Source organism: Phoxinus phoxinus (assembly GCF_949152265.1).
Source record: "Phoxinus phoxinus genome assembly, chromosome: 2".
NCBI classification, from domain to species: Eukaryota; Metazoa; Chordata; class Actinopteri; order Cypriniformes; family Leuciscidae; genus Phoxinus; species Phoxinus phoxinus.
Genome location: NC_136877.1, coordinates 34563172 through 34580237, shown reverse-complemented (window position 1 = coordinate 34580237; position 17066 = coordinate 34563172). Strand labels below are relative to the sequence as shown.

Below are 17066 nucleotides of genomic sequence, written 5' to 3'. Positions count from 1 at the left end.
GTAAATATAGTCTCTTCCACTGACCAGTTCGTAAGACGTGAGAATTCAACATACGCACGTTCGTAAAACGCAAATAGTACATATGACAGAACTACGCATGTGTGCAAGGTATTTATGAATCCGATTGAGAAAATAGTTGGATTCAAGCGTTTCCATGTGTAATTTTTTCCTGTTAATCTTATTACTTCAGGTCTACACCATCCCATTCAATCTGATCGTAATTTAAATTAATAGAGATGTTTACATGTACGCGTTTTAGTCTGACTGAGCCTTCTATCTGACTATAAATAGAGTGCATGTCCTGATTTTTCCGAGTTAGACGTGTTCCTGGATCAACATATTTTGTTGATCCTGGAAAAACACTCCTGTCCGAAAATTTAATCCTAAACCCTACCCATAAGTTATCCCTAAAATCAGAGGTGAATAACACTGATGTAGAAGCACCTCACCCTGGTTGTAAGCCTAAGCTTGAAATAAACTGTGAACTTATCCCTCAAATCTGATTGGTTGATTGGAATGTTGTTCCAGGATCAACAAAGATGTTGATCCAGGAACATGTTGTACTTGGTGAAATCATGTTCTGCAAATAGATTATTTGGGTGCATGTAAACGTAGCTATTGACTTGCATTGTATGGATAAAAACAAAACACTAAGGTATTTTGCAGAAAAAATAAAGTCATACAGGTTTGGAATAACATGATATGGGTAAGTAAGTCACGACAGCATTTTCAGGATCTTTGGGCCAACTATCCCTTTAAAAACATTTAGGGTTTGATGACACAGACACAGATACTCTAATCTAAAAGCAGACTGTTCTTGATCATTGAAAATTTGAGCAAAAGCAATGAGTCTGGTGCTGAGGGGAATGTGATTTGACCCTGCATTCATACTGTAAATGTGTGACCCGTCCAGACTGACATCATTGAGCACTGCCGCTGAATTTCTCCATTTCAGCTGGTAGTCTTTTGGTTTAGGAAATGAAAAGAGATAAAACTAGATGAAAGAGGCTGCCACAGACAGACAGTAGACTTTCCCTTCACTTAAATTTAACAGCTTTCACCAGGCCTACCACAAAAAAAAGTGGCAGAATTACACCCAAACAAATATTTCTCTATTATAAGAAAATATTCACATCTGTTCTTGCAAGACACTGATTCACTCATAAAGAGAAAAATGAAAACATGTCAAGCTTTTTTTATAGAAGTCTCCAGCTGCAGGTTCCTCTACATGTAGTGTAGATGTAGTGTATTGTGTCTTTAAGGCATTTATTGGGGCGGATCTTAAACAGTTTGACACCTGGCTTGATGATGGACTTCCTGTCTTAATGCTCAGCGGAGAGAGGCTGCAGTGTCTGATGTCCAGTGTCTATCTGATGTCCAGCAGTGGCTTCAGTGACACCTGTGTCGATGGGTCCGTCCCGTCCACTTGCCGTCCAGTGACTGTCAATCATGGCTGTTCCCCTCTGTTGGAGTCCAAAGGCTGACGGAAAAGTCTCGACAAGACTCACAACACTGCAACAGAAAGGAAACAACAAAAAGTTTTTGATTACTGACTTTTACCATTTAAATGGTCAACTATCATATTTTACTCGAGGTCCTTCACCTGGCAGAAGCAAATTAAAGTAAGAGTTTCCTCAGCGTCATTACGGAGTCAGTATTTACAGAGACAACGAAGAGCAGTGTCAAGTGACACACAGAAAATTGTCCTGTCTGGCACATGAACCCAGACAACCTTCACCTATAAAGAACATACAGTTCTTCACCATTGCTCAACAACAACAATAACAACAAGCTAATGAGATTAAAGGTGAATTCATTCAAAAGTGCCCAACTCAATCCAAAGGGCACTTGAAGTGAGCATGGATTATGGTCTCATATGTGGCACAGTGATATACTGAATTAGCTCAAAATATATACATTTATATCAAATTGGAAAATGTTTTTGAAATAATTATTTCATGCTCATCAAGACTGCATTTATGTTATCAAAAATACATTGAAAACAGCAATATTGTGAAATATTACAATTTAAAATGAATTGTTTTTTAATTGTTTTAATATATAAAAAAATGTACCAGTATTTTATTCCTGTGATGGCAAAGCTGAATTTTCAGCATAATTTCTCCAGTCTTCAGTGTCACATGGTCCTTCAGAAATCAATACACTGAATTGGTGCTCAAGAAACATTTATTATTCTTATAAATGTTGAAGAAAAGTTGAAAATAAACTGCTTAATATATTTGTTCAGGATTCTTTGATAAACAGAGTCCAAAAGAACAGCATTTTATTTTTGGAACATAATTGTTTTTACTGTCATTCTTTATCAATTTAATGTGTCCCTACTGAATAAAATAAATTAATTAATTTCTCTAAAACATATCATATCTTACTGACCCCAAAATTTTGGTAGTGTAGATTACTGCCTTACACTTATATCTTCATAATATAAGAGTCAAATTCATACTGTTAAGACTGTTGTAGAACCTCAGTGTTCAAAATGAATCAGGAGGATACACCACTCAGGATCACATAACCATACATTTTAAAATGACTTCCTCAATCACATGTACCCTATAATGGCCTCGGTATTTGGTCGCTCACTTCCATCTGGAACAACCCAGTAGCGTCCCCTTCCCGCAGTGCCCTTCAAGGACACAAAAATGCTGTTGGATATTCGCCTTAGGTAATACCATGCATATTCTGCTCGACACAAAAGTCAACTTGTGCACATTTAAAAACACATATAAATGAAAAAACGCTTTTGAAAATGAAGGTATGTTATAAATCTATAACGCTATAAAGGAGATGTTAGGCAGAATGACAGCCTCAGTCAACATTTTATTTCATTGTATGGACAAATATGCTATGGAATAAGACAGCAGTCTGCCTAACATCTCCTTTTGAGCTCCACTGAAGAAAGTATTTCAGGGTTGCAACGAGTGAGAACAGGTGAGAATTTACAGTTTTTGTTGAACTATTCCTTCAGGTCATTTACAACACAGCTTGAATTTACAATGGGACAATCGCCTGAAAGATAAAATGACATGTACTTTTAACCATAGAGGTCAAACCCATGCCAGATAAGTTGTGGGTTATCAGTGCAAGAAAGCCCACAATTAGTCATTTTCTTTGCATTCCACAATGCCTAAAATGCCAGCTGTGGCAATAGCGAGGGCCACGGGGTGCCGTTGCTCATGTCACGTACCAAAGTGGCAAGAAAGACACTACATATTGAAGGCTGCTCATCTAAGTCCAATAAGATTTCAGCTGTCCAACAGAACAGATGAACAATTATTATGCCAGAGCAGCACCAACACGTCACACTGGTCCAGAAATGTAACCCTTTTGCCTGCCAAAATGTGTGGGAAAACAAAACATCCGATGAATTATGATCTCTTGAATAGAGACAGTCACACAAGATACTGAAAGCACTGCAAGATGATGTTTGTTAACGTTCGCAGTTATGTCTACTTTTGTTGACATGTTGACTTTTCTTTTGATTATATATAGCTTAAATTAAATTGCGTATAAGGTATACAATTTAGTTGATCAAGCTCATAGGACATGTTTGTTGACAAATTTGATACATTTAGCTGTCAAATATGATACATATATTTTAAAATCTGAAATAAATGTATATATATATATATATATAAACTGTTTAATGTATATAGGCCTACACAAACTCGTCTCCATACCGGCGTGATTCCGACTTCCAACCAGATGGAACTGGATAAATATTGTGAATGTTCTGATCCAATCAGACTTCTGACCTGTAATGTTGCCTGAATCATAATCATACACTGTTCGTTCGTTGGCCAGAGGAGAACTGGCCCCCCGACTGAGCCTGGTTTCTCCCAAGGTTTTTTTTCTCCATTCTGTCACCTGATGGAGTTTTGGTTCCTTGCCACTGTTGCCTTGGCCTTTGGCTTGCTTAGTTGGAGACATTTAATATTCAACAATATTATTGATCTGCCTTACTTCAGGTGGACGATGACGTTGACACAATTGTCTTCTAGAATCAAACTTCTTGTATTATTTTCATGTTATCACTGTGAAGCTGCTTTGATACAATCTGTATTGTAAAAAGCATTAAATAAAGGTGACTTGACTTGACTTGACTCACACCAATTAAAAGTCAAAACATGATTCATTTTTGAAAGAAATTAATACTTTTATTCAGTAAGGACAAAAATGTATTTGATCAAAAGTGTAAATATACTTATAATGTTTTTGTTTCAAATAAATGTTGTTCTTTTAAACTTCAACATTGATGATAATAATAAGAAATGAAAGAAAGAAAATTTCTTAAGCACCAAATCAGCATATTAGAATGATTTCTGAAGGATCATGTGACCCTGAAGACTGGAGTAATGATGCTGAAAATTCAGCTTTGCATCACAGGAATAAATTATAATGTATACATTTTAAAATATATCAATAGAAAACAGTTGTTTTAAATTGTAATAAAATGTCTTAATATTTCTGTTTTCACTGTATTCAATAAATGCAGACTTTGTAAGCAGAAAAACAAAATAATCTTTGAAAAATGTATGGTTTACAAGATAATAAAATTACTTTTTACACATTGCATTTTAATCATTTTAATTATCTCTATAGAATTTTTATCTATACAAGAACTTAATATAATTAGACTTTTGTGCAGTTGTTTAGATACTGTAAATACTGTGCATGTGATTGCTTTTGGCAATCAACTAGGAAGTCTAAGCTACTTGAAATGCCTGTTTGTTTTTTCTAATCCTCCTCTTACATCTGAATTCTTAATAAACACTAAAGTAATAAATAAACACTGGCACACTGTTGGGCTGGCAAGCCATCAAATGTGTGAGATCTGTTTCTATGCTGAGAAGTCAAACATATAAAAACAGCCAAGCATATGGTCTAATCAAAGTGTAATATTTTGAGTTGATTCGTGCCACTGGAAACAAGCGTACCCTCAGAGCCCCTGACTAACAAATACATTCTCCCTCTCTTTGCATGCTCTCCTCTTTTTCCTCTCTCTGCTACTAAACGACGTTCATATTTTCCTGGCACAGGAGAGGTCAAAACATGACTGAATAAGGAATTGTCCAGTAATTGAGTCCAATTTTCCTTTTTCTGAGACATTTCATTCCGTAGCTAATTTTAGCTCTCCTGCACAGACTTTTTGTGTGTGTTGTGAACAGGGATCCAACAACGACCACAAATCCCATGAACTCTGGCGAGGTTGAAGCAGCACTGCTCAGATTTACTGTACAGCTGGGATCAACGACGAGAGAACACATATATTTAGTTTCAGGATAATAATCAAAATGAGTCATTTTAACAATAATGTTATTTCATATACACACACGTCACTCTTCTTTTTTGTACACAAAAATAAATAATTATTTATTTAATAATTATTTACACACTTGTTGTCCACCAATTTGATTGAATAAGCAGCGTTCCAAGAGTGTTGATATACAGTCCAACAGAACTGGGACTTTTCATTGTTACACTCAGCCTGTGCATTAGTGATGGGGATTTTTCCTATCTGCATATTTCATCAATATGCCAGTAGGTGGCGACAAGTGAAGAATCATTCATTGACCAACTGTTCAAAATCACTGATTCGTTCAAGAATGAATCAAGTGACTGGTTGCATCTAACAATGCATTCTTCTCTACTTTAGTAGGCAAAAGAAACTATATTTGACAAAAGAAGTCTGTCAGAATTTACAGTAGGCTACTGATAAAAGAATAGGCAAAAAGTACCCCAATGACCTACTACTACTAATGACCTTCGGAGAGAGGGAATCTGAAGTGTGCATTTCGATGGACACTTCACTGTCCCATGAGGTCACAAGAGAGGATTTGTAAATGGCAGCAATGCGATGTAACTGACGCCGCTAGGTCAAATGATAACGACAACATGGCGAATCTAGTACGTCCAGACTTTTTTAGCAGTCGCAAAGTACTTTTTCAAATAAGAACCTACACACAAGAGTATGCGATTTCGGATGTGAATGATTCATAGAAACGCCACAAAACTGTTGCATGATTAATTTTACTGTGGCTTTTGTGGGTAAAGCAAAAATATACAAAGTAACTGATAATATTCTGTCTATAACATCAAGTTACTCCAAAAAAAAAATGTTTTTGTTGATTGAACTGCTGTAGCCTATAAAAGCTAGATCACACACGCAACTGTGCTATTGGTCTGAACGTCAACACAGCCAATATCAACACAACTATGATACTCAGAAACAACAGCAATCTTGCTTGTGTTATACTACTAAGCCTACATACAGTATATTATAAATATCAATCTGGTCATAACAACAATAACAAAAAATGACCACAATAGAAGAACCTGTTGGTTTTTCTATAAATAAATAAAAACTCATTCCTGATATGACCATCATACACATTAAATCAAAAACAAAATGTCCACAGCAGAAATTCACATCATTTACTGCAGATCTATCCTGAGCAATGAGCAATTTATCTCTCTTTGGCTTGCCTGAATGCCTACAGAGCTGCTGTTGTTTTTCTATTTCGTTCTCTCTGACTCTCTCTCTCTTCTTATCCCTCTTTCCCTCTTGGCTGCCGTCCCTGTAGCAGGCAGAGCATGTAGTAAGTGTGTGACAAAGTGTAGCACTGAAACCCTCGGCATTCTGATTTATTGGGGGGTGGGGGTGTGCACAATGGAGGCACATGTGCCTGATGTGCCTCTGAGTCATCTGACTCTATGACAGACCGTCAGTGCGAATTAGCGGCATCCCGCTCACGGGGGCGGGGGCTATGGAACATCATTAAAGCAAAGACGTCCTCCTCCGCCCCCCTCAAAACGAGGCACAAACACAACCACATACGACTAAGGCATCTAGACAGAATGCCTCTCTCTGTACGGAATGCCTCTGATCAAAACATAAGAATGAGAATCGATCAGGGTTACATCAGGGGTCTCTGTGAGACAATGAAGACGGCAACGTGAGGTGCTATGCCCTGTCGAGCGATCATTGATTTTTAATCAGAGGAAGTTTCGTTGTGTCAGACAGCCTTGAGTTTGACAGCAAATCATTTACAATTAGAGATCGTTTTCTTGATTCATCCATCACAAACATCTCTAATTCTATAAACTTGAATGAAGTGTGATAATTGGAGACCTATAATACGACACATGTCTTGTACACTGAATATACGCTGCTGTATTACCTGCAATGTGACACAAGACTTTGTATTAAGCTTTTAAAAAAGCCTTCACTAATTTAGTTGCACAGTGAAGTGTGACCTTGTGTCCAGGGTAGAAATAAGACTGGAGCGCATATACACCTGTCATGTCAGGCAAACGTCTCACTTGAAAATGGGAAGAACAAAAATGTAGCTAAAAAACGTAGGGTAACACTATAGTTTAGGGTTCAATTCTCACTATCAACTAGTTAGTTGATATTGGGTATCAACCCAATATTGATATTGATATTGATATTGATATTGATATTGGATATTGGATACAGGATATTGGTTTATTACTAGGATATTGGCTGTTTATTACTTATAAAGCAGCATATATTAATACATAAAAAGCATCAGATATTATTCTGCATGACCATATTCTACATCCCTAATCCTACACAATACCTAAACTTAACAACTACCTTACTAACTATTAATAAGCAGTCATTGGGATTTATTGAGGCAAAAGTCATAGTTAATAGTGAGAACTGGACCCTAAACTAAAGTGTGACTAAATTTTTTTTTTTTTTTTAAAGAAACTCAGACAATGGAAATAAATTATTTAAAAAAAAAATGAATGAGATTAAGGACCACAAACACAATTATATCTCTTGTCTCTTCCACACTAAAGCACAAATCAAAGTGAGTATATAGTGTACATAGCTGTTGTTAACGGGTTTTTTACCAGTATACCCTACTAACAGCAACATTGCATTGCATTCCCCCAGTGGACGAGCAACCAATTTTGCGACAGTGTACGGACGTTTTAGCTCATACAGGGTTATTAAACTCCATTTTTAGCTGATGCTTCTGGCAGTGTTAACAAACACATTCTTGTAGCAGAATGGTGACTAAAAAGGGCAATGTTCAGAATGACGTGAAAAAAGGCTTGTCAGTGGTGTTGCTCTGAGGCAGTGTTTATTAATAGATTTAAATTAGGGGAATAGTAAAAATGGATAAAGTCCAACAGATTTAATTGTACACTCTCCCTCTAGCAACAAAACGTTAAAATGTACAAACAGATGTGTGCATGAAATTTACATAAACACTTGAGAGTTGCATGTCCAAATAAGGACATCACTCTCTGACTAATTCTTAAAATGATGTTTCAATTAAATCATCAAGCTTCAGTTAATTCAGCATTCTCGCTTGGCATCGGACTCGACTTCAAATACCTGAATAAGAAACTTGAAGACACAATTAAGCTGTTTTCATTTAGTATGCATTAATGTAACCTGGTATGTGGTTTGCATTCACCTCAGTTTATGTAAGTATTTACCCATATCAGAAAATGTATAATATTTTATATACAAAAAAACATTCAAAAATTTGGGGTCAATATGATATTTTAATGTTTTTCAAAAATACAGTAAAATAGAAATACTACAATTTAAAATAACTGTTTTCTATTTTAATTGGTTCAAAATATAATGTATTCCCAAAGCTTCAGTGTCACACGATCATTCAGAATCCATTCTAATATGCTGATTTGGGGCTTATTATTTTCAATGATGATAATGGTTGTGCTGAACAATATGTTTGTGAAAACTGTGATATTTTTTTTAGGATTCTTTGATGAATAAAAAGTTCAAAAAACAGCTTTTATTAAAAAATAATCTCTGCTCTCTCTCTCTCAAAAATAATCTTACTAACCCTAAACTTTTGAACTTTAATATGTACAGTACTTTAAGTCTAATTTTCTCTTGCCTAAAGAATAACTACGAATAAAACACACTTCCACGTAACGCATGTGATCATGATGTAACTGATCTTCATCCAGGATAGGTCAGAGCTTTGTGAGCGGTGCTGTAGACTTTGGTATCAATGTAACATTGTATATAAGGATGTACATATACAGAAAGGATTACATAAGATGTATAAGGAAGACCAATATAAGTGATCCGTGATCTATATGAGACAGCAATTACTAGTGTCTCTTTCGGACTATAATCATTACTAATCGATCTATTAACCAATGAACATGCAGATGCTGACAGAGATTATGAAGCCAAGAGTGTCTGCTCTTGATTCACACCTCTCTCTATCTGTGATAGAGTCGAATGCCAATATGTCTGATCATTCAGAGCATAAATGGATTGTGAGTGATCTAAAGGAGGGACGCAAGTGTGCCAGATGCCTTGCTGCTTCTCTTCACCTGAGAGAAGATTTATTGTTTGCTTTCAACCTCATCAATCACACAGACGTATCTGAAACAGAAATGATTTCAGCAGTCATCCGGTGCCCGTTTTCATCTCTTTTCATGCGCTAGATTTATGCTGCCAATGACCTTCATCCCAATTAGAGGAAGACCGATCTAATGCCTCAGACGGGCTCTGCCTAATGCCAATTATGTGTCGCTGTACAGCCATGAGAAACACGTCTGGCCTTCCAGCATGGTGGTACAACGTAAGACTAACACAATGTCACAGACCGCTACATTGAATATGCCCTGTACTGCTGCTGCCCTAATATGTTGGTAAGTTATTGGTGCCTGTTAACAAACATGTTAATGGTAAATAGGTACATGATTTCTTTCCAAAGCCACTTAAAATACAATGCACATAAGCTGCAAAATGTGAGCCTTTTCGTGAATAACTTAATTTAGGGCCTGTCTCTCACACACAAAAAAGCTATTGTACTGATTTAAAAGATTTAGAATAATGAAAACATGGTGCAAGTCGTACAGGTTATTTTTATTTTATTTCTGGAACCTAATGGACATTTTGCCAAATAAATACTTGTGTGTTCCACTGAAAAGAAGTCATACAGTTTCAAACAAAAAATGAATGTGGAGATATTGACAAGATTATAAATTTTGGGTGAAATATCCCATTAAGTGCCTTGCTCAAGCACAAAGTGATTATAGCTAATGGAACGTGAAATTGGGTTTTGAACTTAAGGTTAAATACTTCAAGGCCACGTCTTTAAATACAGCCCAACTCAAATTGCTAGATGTGTGTTTTTTTTTTGTGTGTGTGTTTTTTTATCAACGAGAGATAAGGTTCTGTTATTAAGCTGGTAGATGTTAAAAGCAGACAGACTGCAGAACACAAAAGAAGGTCACAAACAGAAAATGCCAATGCCAACACAACATTTTAAAATCATTTCCATACGTAATCAGTCCAAAACCTGCCTTTAAAAGGGAAATGTGTCATTTCTGCACCACTATCATCACCTAACAGAATTGAAAAAATAATGACTAAAACAGTCCACCCCTTAAACACACAGATAGTATCTCAAATGCATACCATTTAATAATAACAATAAACTAAAACATAAAATAACAATGATAAATAATACTTAATTAAAAAATGTTTTTTACAAAGTTGAGTCATGAACTTTGCACCATCAATGAGTCCATCAACTGTCCATCATTCATCAATTGCAACATATTGGTATTCAAAACCAATGAAACAATAATATTGTATGCTGATGGGTTGTCAGCTTGCGATTGCAGCTGAGAGACATTTTTCAGCATTGAGTGAAGGTGAGTGGGAGGTCTTGAAATAGTTTTTTATCAGCGTCAGGCATCTTCATCATGCTGTTGCCCAATGCCTGCTGAAAACACCCTCTGCATAACACTTCATTCCCTTCATCCGGCCCCTGCGTAACACCTGCACACAGCAGCCGTGTACTTATTTGCGATTCAACAGTCACAGCCTTTGATATTACCTTACAAAGTGAATTTAAAAGCCATTGATTTTTCTCCTTCTGCCCTAGCAGCCTATGATTCAGCTGTCAGTGTCTAAGCTGCACAGTTGTTGGACTTAAAATGCTTTCTCTGCCTCCTCCAAACACAAATTCACATACACGCACGCACTCACACACAAGCATGCACATAAACACACGTACGTATGCACGAATCAATAATGCTTTACCTGACACTATCTGTTCAGGAATACTCAGTTCTGTCGTATGCACTGAGGCATAGCGTTATGCATTTCGTGTTTGGTTATTGCAATTTGTGACAGATGAATGAATACTCTCAGGGCTCAAGATGCCATTTACATTAGCAGTCAGGCTAATAAAAATGAATAAAGCGACGGTGGTTGGATCACATGTAGCTGCATATATTGCGGCTACAGAGAACGGAAAACAAATAAAAGGAATTTTCACATTTTTTATGAAAGAAAGAGAAGAATCCTTAAAGAATTAACATCTTTTTAGGAATTAAAGAGACAAAACTCTGCTATTCTAAGGCTATAACAATATAGGTGTAGACTGACTTTTAACTTATTATCTAGAAGCAATGTCACTTTTACAGTATGTCAACACAATTTTATGAAATGTCTTGCTTCAAAGTCTCAAGCATTCGCTTTACTGTCTGGACAATCCACTTTAGATAAAGCCTGCTTCATCTACACGGGTATTTGAAGCATAAGAGTATTTCTAGAGTGAGACAAATCTCCCTCACTAGCTCACAATGAGCACAGCAGTCTACTGCCATTTTTCAAGCCTCATCTAAATGAAATCAGGGCAGGTAGGTGGTGGGAGATACAAGCAAGATGTAAAGTGCAATGTCACCAAAGAGAGAACGAATGTTGTGTGACAAGAACTAAACAAGTATATCAAGATTTGAGGAAAAAAGGAATCCAGCTGTGTCTAAAAGTCAAAGGTAGAAACTCAATTAAAATAGGTGAATAATTAAGTTGTTATATACGTAGGCCTGAGATGATCATGACACTTTTACGGAGAATCATTTGTCAAACAAGTAATTGTCTGTTTTGTTCTTATCAGTTACAGTATAAGCCCTTATTACACATGAACCTGAAGAGGAGTCATTTAATAAAATGTATGATTTCCTCAAAGGCTTTGCAAACAAAGATTGCATTGCACAGGGGTAGATTAACATGAATAATATTTTAGATATTTAAAATGATTCATAATCTTTTATCTTCAGATGCACCTCTGAAATGACTTTTACTTTAGGCTGATATCATAAATCCCTCTTACTCCAACTATTGGGCTTCATTATGATTTGTAACACCCATTTTAATGGTCCAATCAATTCCTGGAGAACAAAATCAAATCTCATCCAACATAATTTTTTGTTGAGTATTCTGTTTCTGATTACAGAAGTCAAATAGGTTGAAACTGCTAATTTTTGAGCGCCCGTATTAACGCATAACTGAAACATAAGGGGAAAAATGTTTTTTTGTCAAATTTTAGATTTTAACACGTTTCTGTGGAAAAAATCCTCTTATTACCAGTTATAATTAAAATTAGAATTAAAAAGTGTACAATTATCGTTGGTACACAAATCAGTGTAATTCTTACAGAAACATACAGAACAAAAGGCACAATCACAAATCACACACACACACAGTGTCACGGTGGTTAACTGTGCTAAGCCGAAGCAAGAGAGTTTGCATTATTTAAGCGACAGGGAGAAACTTGTCAAACTTTACATGGAAAGAGGGCAGCAGCTGCTGTGATGAGCTGTGCTTGGGGATCCAGCCCTCTCTCAGGCAGTAAGGAGCAGGAAAGCACTTAAGTGCTCCACGTGTTGCATGCAGCAAAGCCTGAGGGAGAGGCAGAGATATCATGAGCCGAGTCGTGGCGTTTGTCGCCGCACTGCAATGAATATGGAATCACTATAAACAATACAGGTAACTGAGCGAGAAAACACAGCAAGAGAGATGGAGTGTAGAGTGATGGAGGGGGAAAAGATCTGCGTCATATAGGCGGGTTTAAGAAGTGCTGGGGGGAACAGCTCCCCCAGTGGCCAGTGCTGAAAATCTTTTAATGTTTCAATTGTTGAATGAGTGTGTGAATAAATTGAAGAAAATGAATTACTGCTGTGGGTAGAAGGTTGGCTGTTGTCATGAGAACCATTATGTTTTTGCCCCCTATATTTTCTTATGACAACAATTCTGCATGTGATACTTTTTCCGCTATTGTGATTACTCTGCAAAATTATTTATGTCCCTTCAGCTCATTAAAAAGTTCTGTGTAAACATACCTTTCGTATATATATTTATATTTTATTTATTTATTCACTTGCCAAGTGCCAAATTCAAGAAATCTGACTTGAATTTAATGCACTTTCAGTGCCAATAACGATACAGTTACCTCGCCGTTTTTGTACTTGACATAAGAGACATGAGTGAATCAAATGTAAGACATACAAGCTCTCTACTAAAGTGACTGTCTAATAATGATTGGTGTGTGTTTATATATGCACAGTTCTCCAACTCTGATCTTTCAGGGCACAGACATCCTGTTTGCTCATAAAGAGATGAGCTCATACAGTGACGGTCGCATCCTGCACATCTTCTAACAGCTAAGCTTTTCTATAGAATTTCATGTTGTGACACATTTGTGACATTACTTGCATTAAGCCACAAACAGGTATTAATTGTTATTGATCACCTTCACTGTACACTGTAAAAAAAAAATAGTTTAAACTTAAAAAAGTAAGTGTTCATGCTACCTTAAAATGTTAAGTTTAGGTAACTTGAAATGTGAAGTTGTACTAAGTGACAACTTGGTTATTTGAGTTGACTAATCTTAAAATATCAGGGCAGTACAATTAATCTTTTAAGATGAAACAACAATTAAATTTTTACAGAGTATACCACAAATATACATGGTAATTTAATAATTAAATAATTCTATATTTTTCTAAATTCACTAGTGAATTGGACAAGTTTTGGAAGATGGCAAGAAGTTAATTTTGAACACAGTATATGTCACTTTAACTTCTGCCACCTTACAACCCAACTTTTCCCATGCAAGGAGTTGCAATCTTTTTTTCTAATGTAAATTCATGCTTAATTTCCATTTGATATTGTATCACCATTGCACTAAACAAGAAAAAACACTATCTAATCAAATCAAGCCACGTCAAAAGCGCATCAAGCTTTTGTGAGCAAAACTTAACAATAAATAAATAAAGCAAGCCTGGCTTCCTCACTCATTCTCCCTCACATACACACACACTTAACACTAGAGCAAGTACCAGAAAATAGATTTTAGCTCAGGTTTCCATGGCAACATTAACATTCCCCCCCAAACTAAGACGTTATAGCTTTACAGAGACTGGTAGAGGGTGGGAGAATGGAAAGGAAAGAAAAACTCTTCCTCCATTTGTGCACAGAACAACAAGGGGGAAGTCAATCATCTTGCTAGGCCTCATCTGTCTGTCTGTCTGTCTGTCTGTCTGTAACTCTAGAGTGGAGAAGGAAGGAGTCTTATTTGAATAAATATGTAGAGTTTGCAGATACATTTTGGCAGAGACTGCATACAAGCAATGAAGATAAAATACAATGCTTTCATTCTAATACATCAAAGATTTAATTTAGTGCATTTCTCATTTGTGGGTTGATTAATCTAGAGTTATTACTTTGTTGTTGTGTAGTTTGAATTATTGTAAACACATCTGGCACTTACAATAGGAAGAATCAAAAAACAATTTCAATACAAAACTCATGGCAGGTGATTGGTTATCATGTCACCTCATTATGTTCACAGTGTAAAGCTGGACGGGATGATCATAAAATGATCATAAATCAATGTCATCTCACTTTGCCTGTGCCTCAGCCATGAAACTATATCTTGTAAAGTAAAATGTGTTTTTCTTTGAAAACCAAAACAACAAATATGTTTTTATAGTATTTTTTTAGAAAACATATTATTGCTAGAACAGATTTGCAGTAGGCCCCTGTGATGGTCTTCCACAAGCAAATCTGCATTTAATGTTTGGTTAGCAGAACAGCAAATAAAAAGCTCTCTTGAGGAAAAACCATAGATGCTCTCGTACCCACCGCAGCAGTACTATAAATAATAATAAAAAAACACATTAGTCTCAGTTTATACTAACAACAGTGTGTCTATCCCACAGAGAAACAGGAAGTGCTGGCTAATTCCAGAGGCCTAGACTGCAGTTTCTCAGCCTGCTCTCTGGGGGCAGCATGACATGCCAATTAAAGCACAGGAAACCCACCAAGATAAACATTCAGAGCAGAATATCAAAACAATGAAAATGTCCTTGCTCAGCAAGAGGAGAAACTCAAATGGCTGTACAATGAGACAGGATGCGAGGCAAATGCTAGAAGTTGATAGACTATTTCTAAATAAAAAATGCTGGGTTGTTTAACCCAATTTTGGGTCAAATATGGACAACCCCAAACATTGGATTAAAAATACAATGTAAAAATGTAACCCAACGACCCAAAATTGGGTTAAAACAACCCAGCAGTGGGAGCCACAGACAACATGCAGGAAATGATGGGTCTACTTGTGCAGAAGCATACTGCATTTACAGCTCAGCAGTTTCCATGCTGTATTTCCAAGTGCATGAATGTCAGAAGGTCACTGACTCCCGCTTGGCTTCGCTGTCTACCTATAACCACCAAAAAGAGCAGGAATTACATCAGGGTATAGTCAGTCCCGTCTGTAATTCATTTCTCCTGATGAGTGTGTATGTGTGCTCTGGATCGGAGATGGTCTATGATGCAGAGCAAGGCCACGTACCTCCCCAGGACACTACAATGTCACATCTTGAAAGATGGTGTCATTTAGAGGTATGGATGGTTGAATAACTTGACAAGTAAGGACAAGAAACTGAATTGTTAAACAATTCGATCTTATGCATTTGGGAAATGTGTCTTTGCAGTGATTCAAATAATAACTCGGGGTGTAACGATTCATTTGTTTTGCCAATACACCACCAATAACAAGTACCGGTACATGTAGGTGAGTTCAGACCATTGATTTAGTTGGTAAACCAATTCAATGCAATGGCCACCAGTGAAACAAATACTGTTTGGAAGCTTGTTTCCGCCACTGAAATTTTTTTGTTTTAAAGATTGTGACTATTTATCTCAAGAAAATTACAAGATATAAACTCTTAAAAGTCTTTAAGCTATAACAAAAAAAGTCAGAAATGTGAGATATAAACTCACAATTGTGAGATTAAAAAGAACTGCAAATTTATACTTCACATCTGACTTTTTTTCTCGTAATTCTGAGAAAAAAATAAGAATTGCGAGATATAAATTATCAGATTCATTGTGAGAAACTGCAAATATATATCTTGCATGTATGACTTTTTCTCGCGTGACTTTTTCTCGCGAGTTTATCGCGTAATTCTGAGAAAAAAATAAGAATTGTGAGACAAAAAGTCGCAATTATCTAATGAATTATTATTTTTATTTTTTTTTTTTGTGACGGAAACAAGCTTCAATAAACAAATGAATTTAATGTGCACTCAGTAATTTATAGATGCCAATGGTTACCTTGTACTTTACGCTGACCTGGATGCAGGATCACACTAACTTCCATAAAAGAAATGCACTATTCACAGTCAGTGACATAAAATGTATTCCACAAGTGTCCAATAACAGCAGGGTTTCATGTGTAAAAGTTGTAATATTTCATATGATCGTAATCAGTCAATATGTCTACCCCCATAGCTACCCACTGTATGTAAAATAGATAATCTTTTATTAAAGCTATATCATATGAATGTTTAACCTGAACATTATTTAACCATGAACATACATTTTCAAGTGTACTATTCATTTGTTTGTGTAAAAAATGTTTAATTCAGAAAAAATATTGACACAAAATTGATTCTTTGAACTTCATCATAATTATCTGTAGAAATGCAAACAATGCTACTGAGGTAACCCAAACTCAACTAAATGCTGTCTGATTATTTTACATTTACATTAATATTATATTATATATAGTCATAGATAGGTATCGATAGATATAAATAGGCTAAAATACATTGGGGATCCTATAATCCCCTATAAAATAATTTTAAATCAAATCGATTTGCTGTCAACTCAAAAATTCAGATATTGAGAATACGATTCTGAAATCTCTCCAATTCAAGAAATG

General features: G+C 36.0%; 1 protein-coding gene across 5 annotated transcripts in view; it reads right to left on the bottom strand.

Annotated features, from left to right (window-relative positions):
- kcna4 (potassium voltage-gated channel, shaker-related subfamily, member 4) overlaps nucleotides 1-17066 on the bottom strand; it is a gene marked incomplete at its 5' end in the record, with an annotated part of 116274 nt that overhangs the window by 89865 nt on the left and 9343 nt on the right. For 3 of the 5 annotated variants that reach the window (XM_079605050.1, XM_079605053.1, XM_079605051.1), the window contains one exon: nucleotides 1298-1512. Of the gene's footprint in view, nucleotides 1513-17066 lie in introns of all 5 variants that reach the window. The other 2 variants (XM_079605049.1, XM_079605052.1) reach the window with 1 other exon arrangement.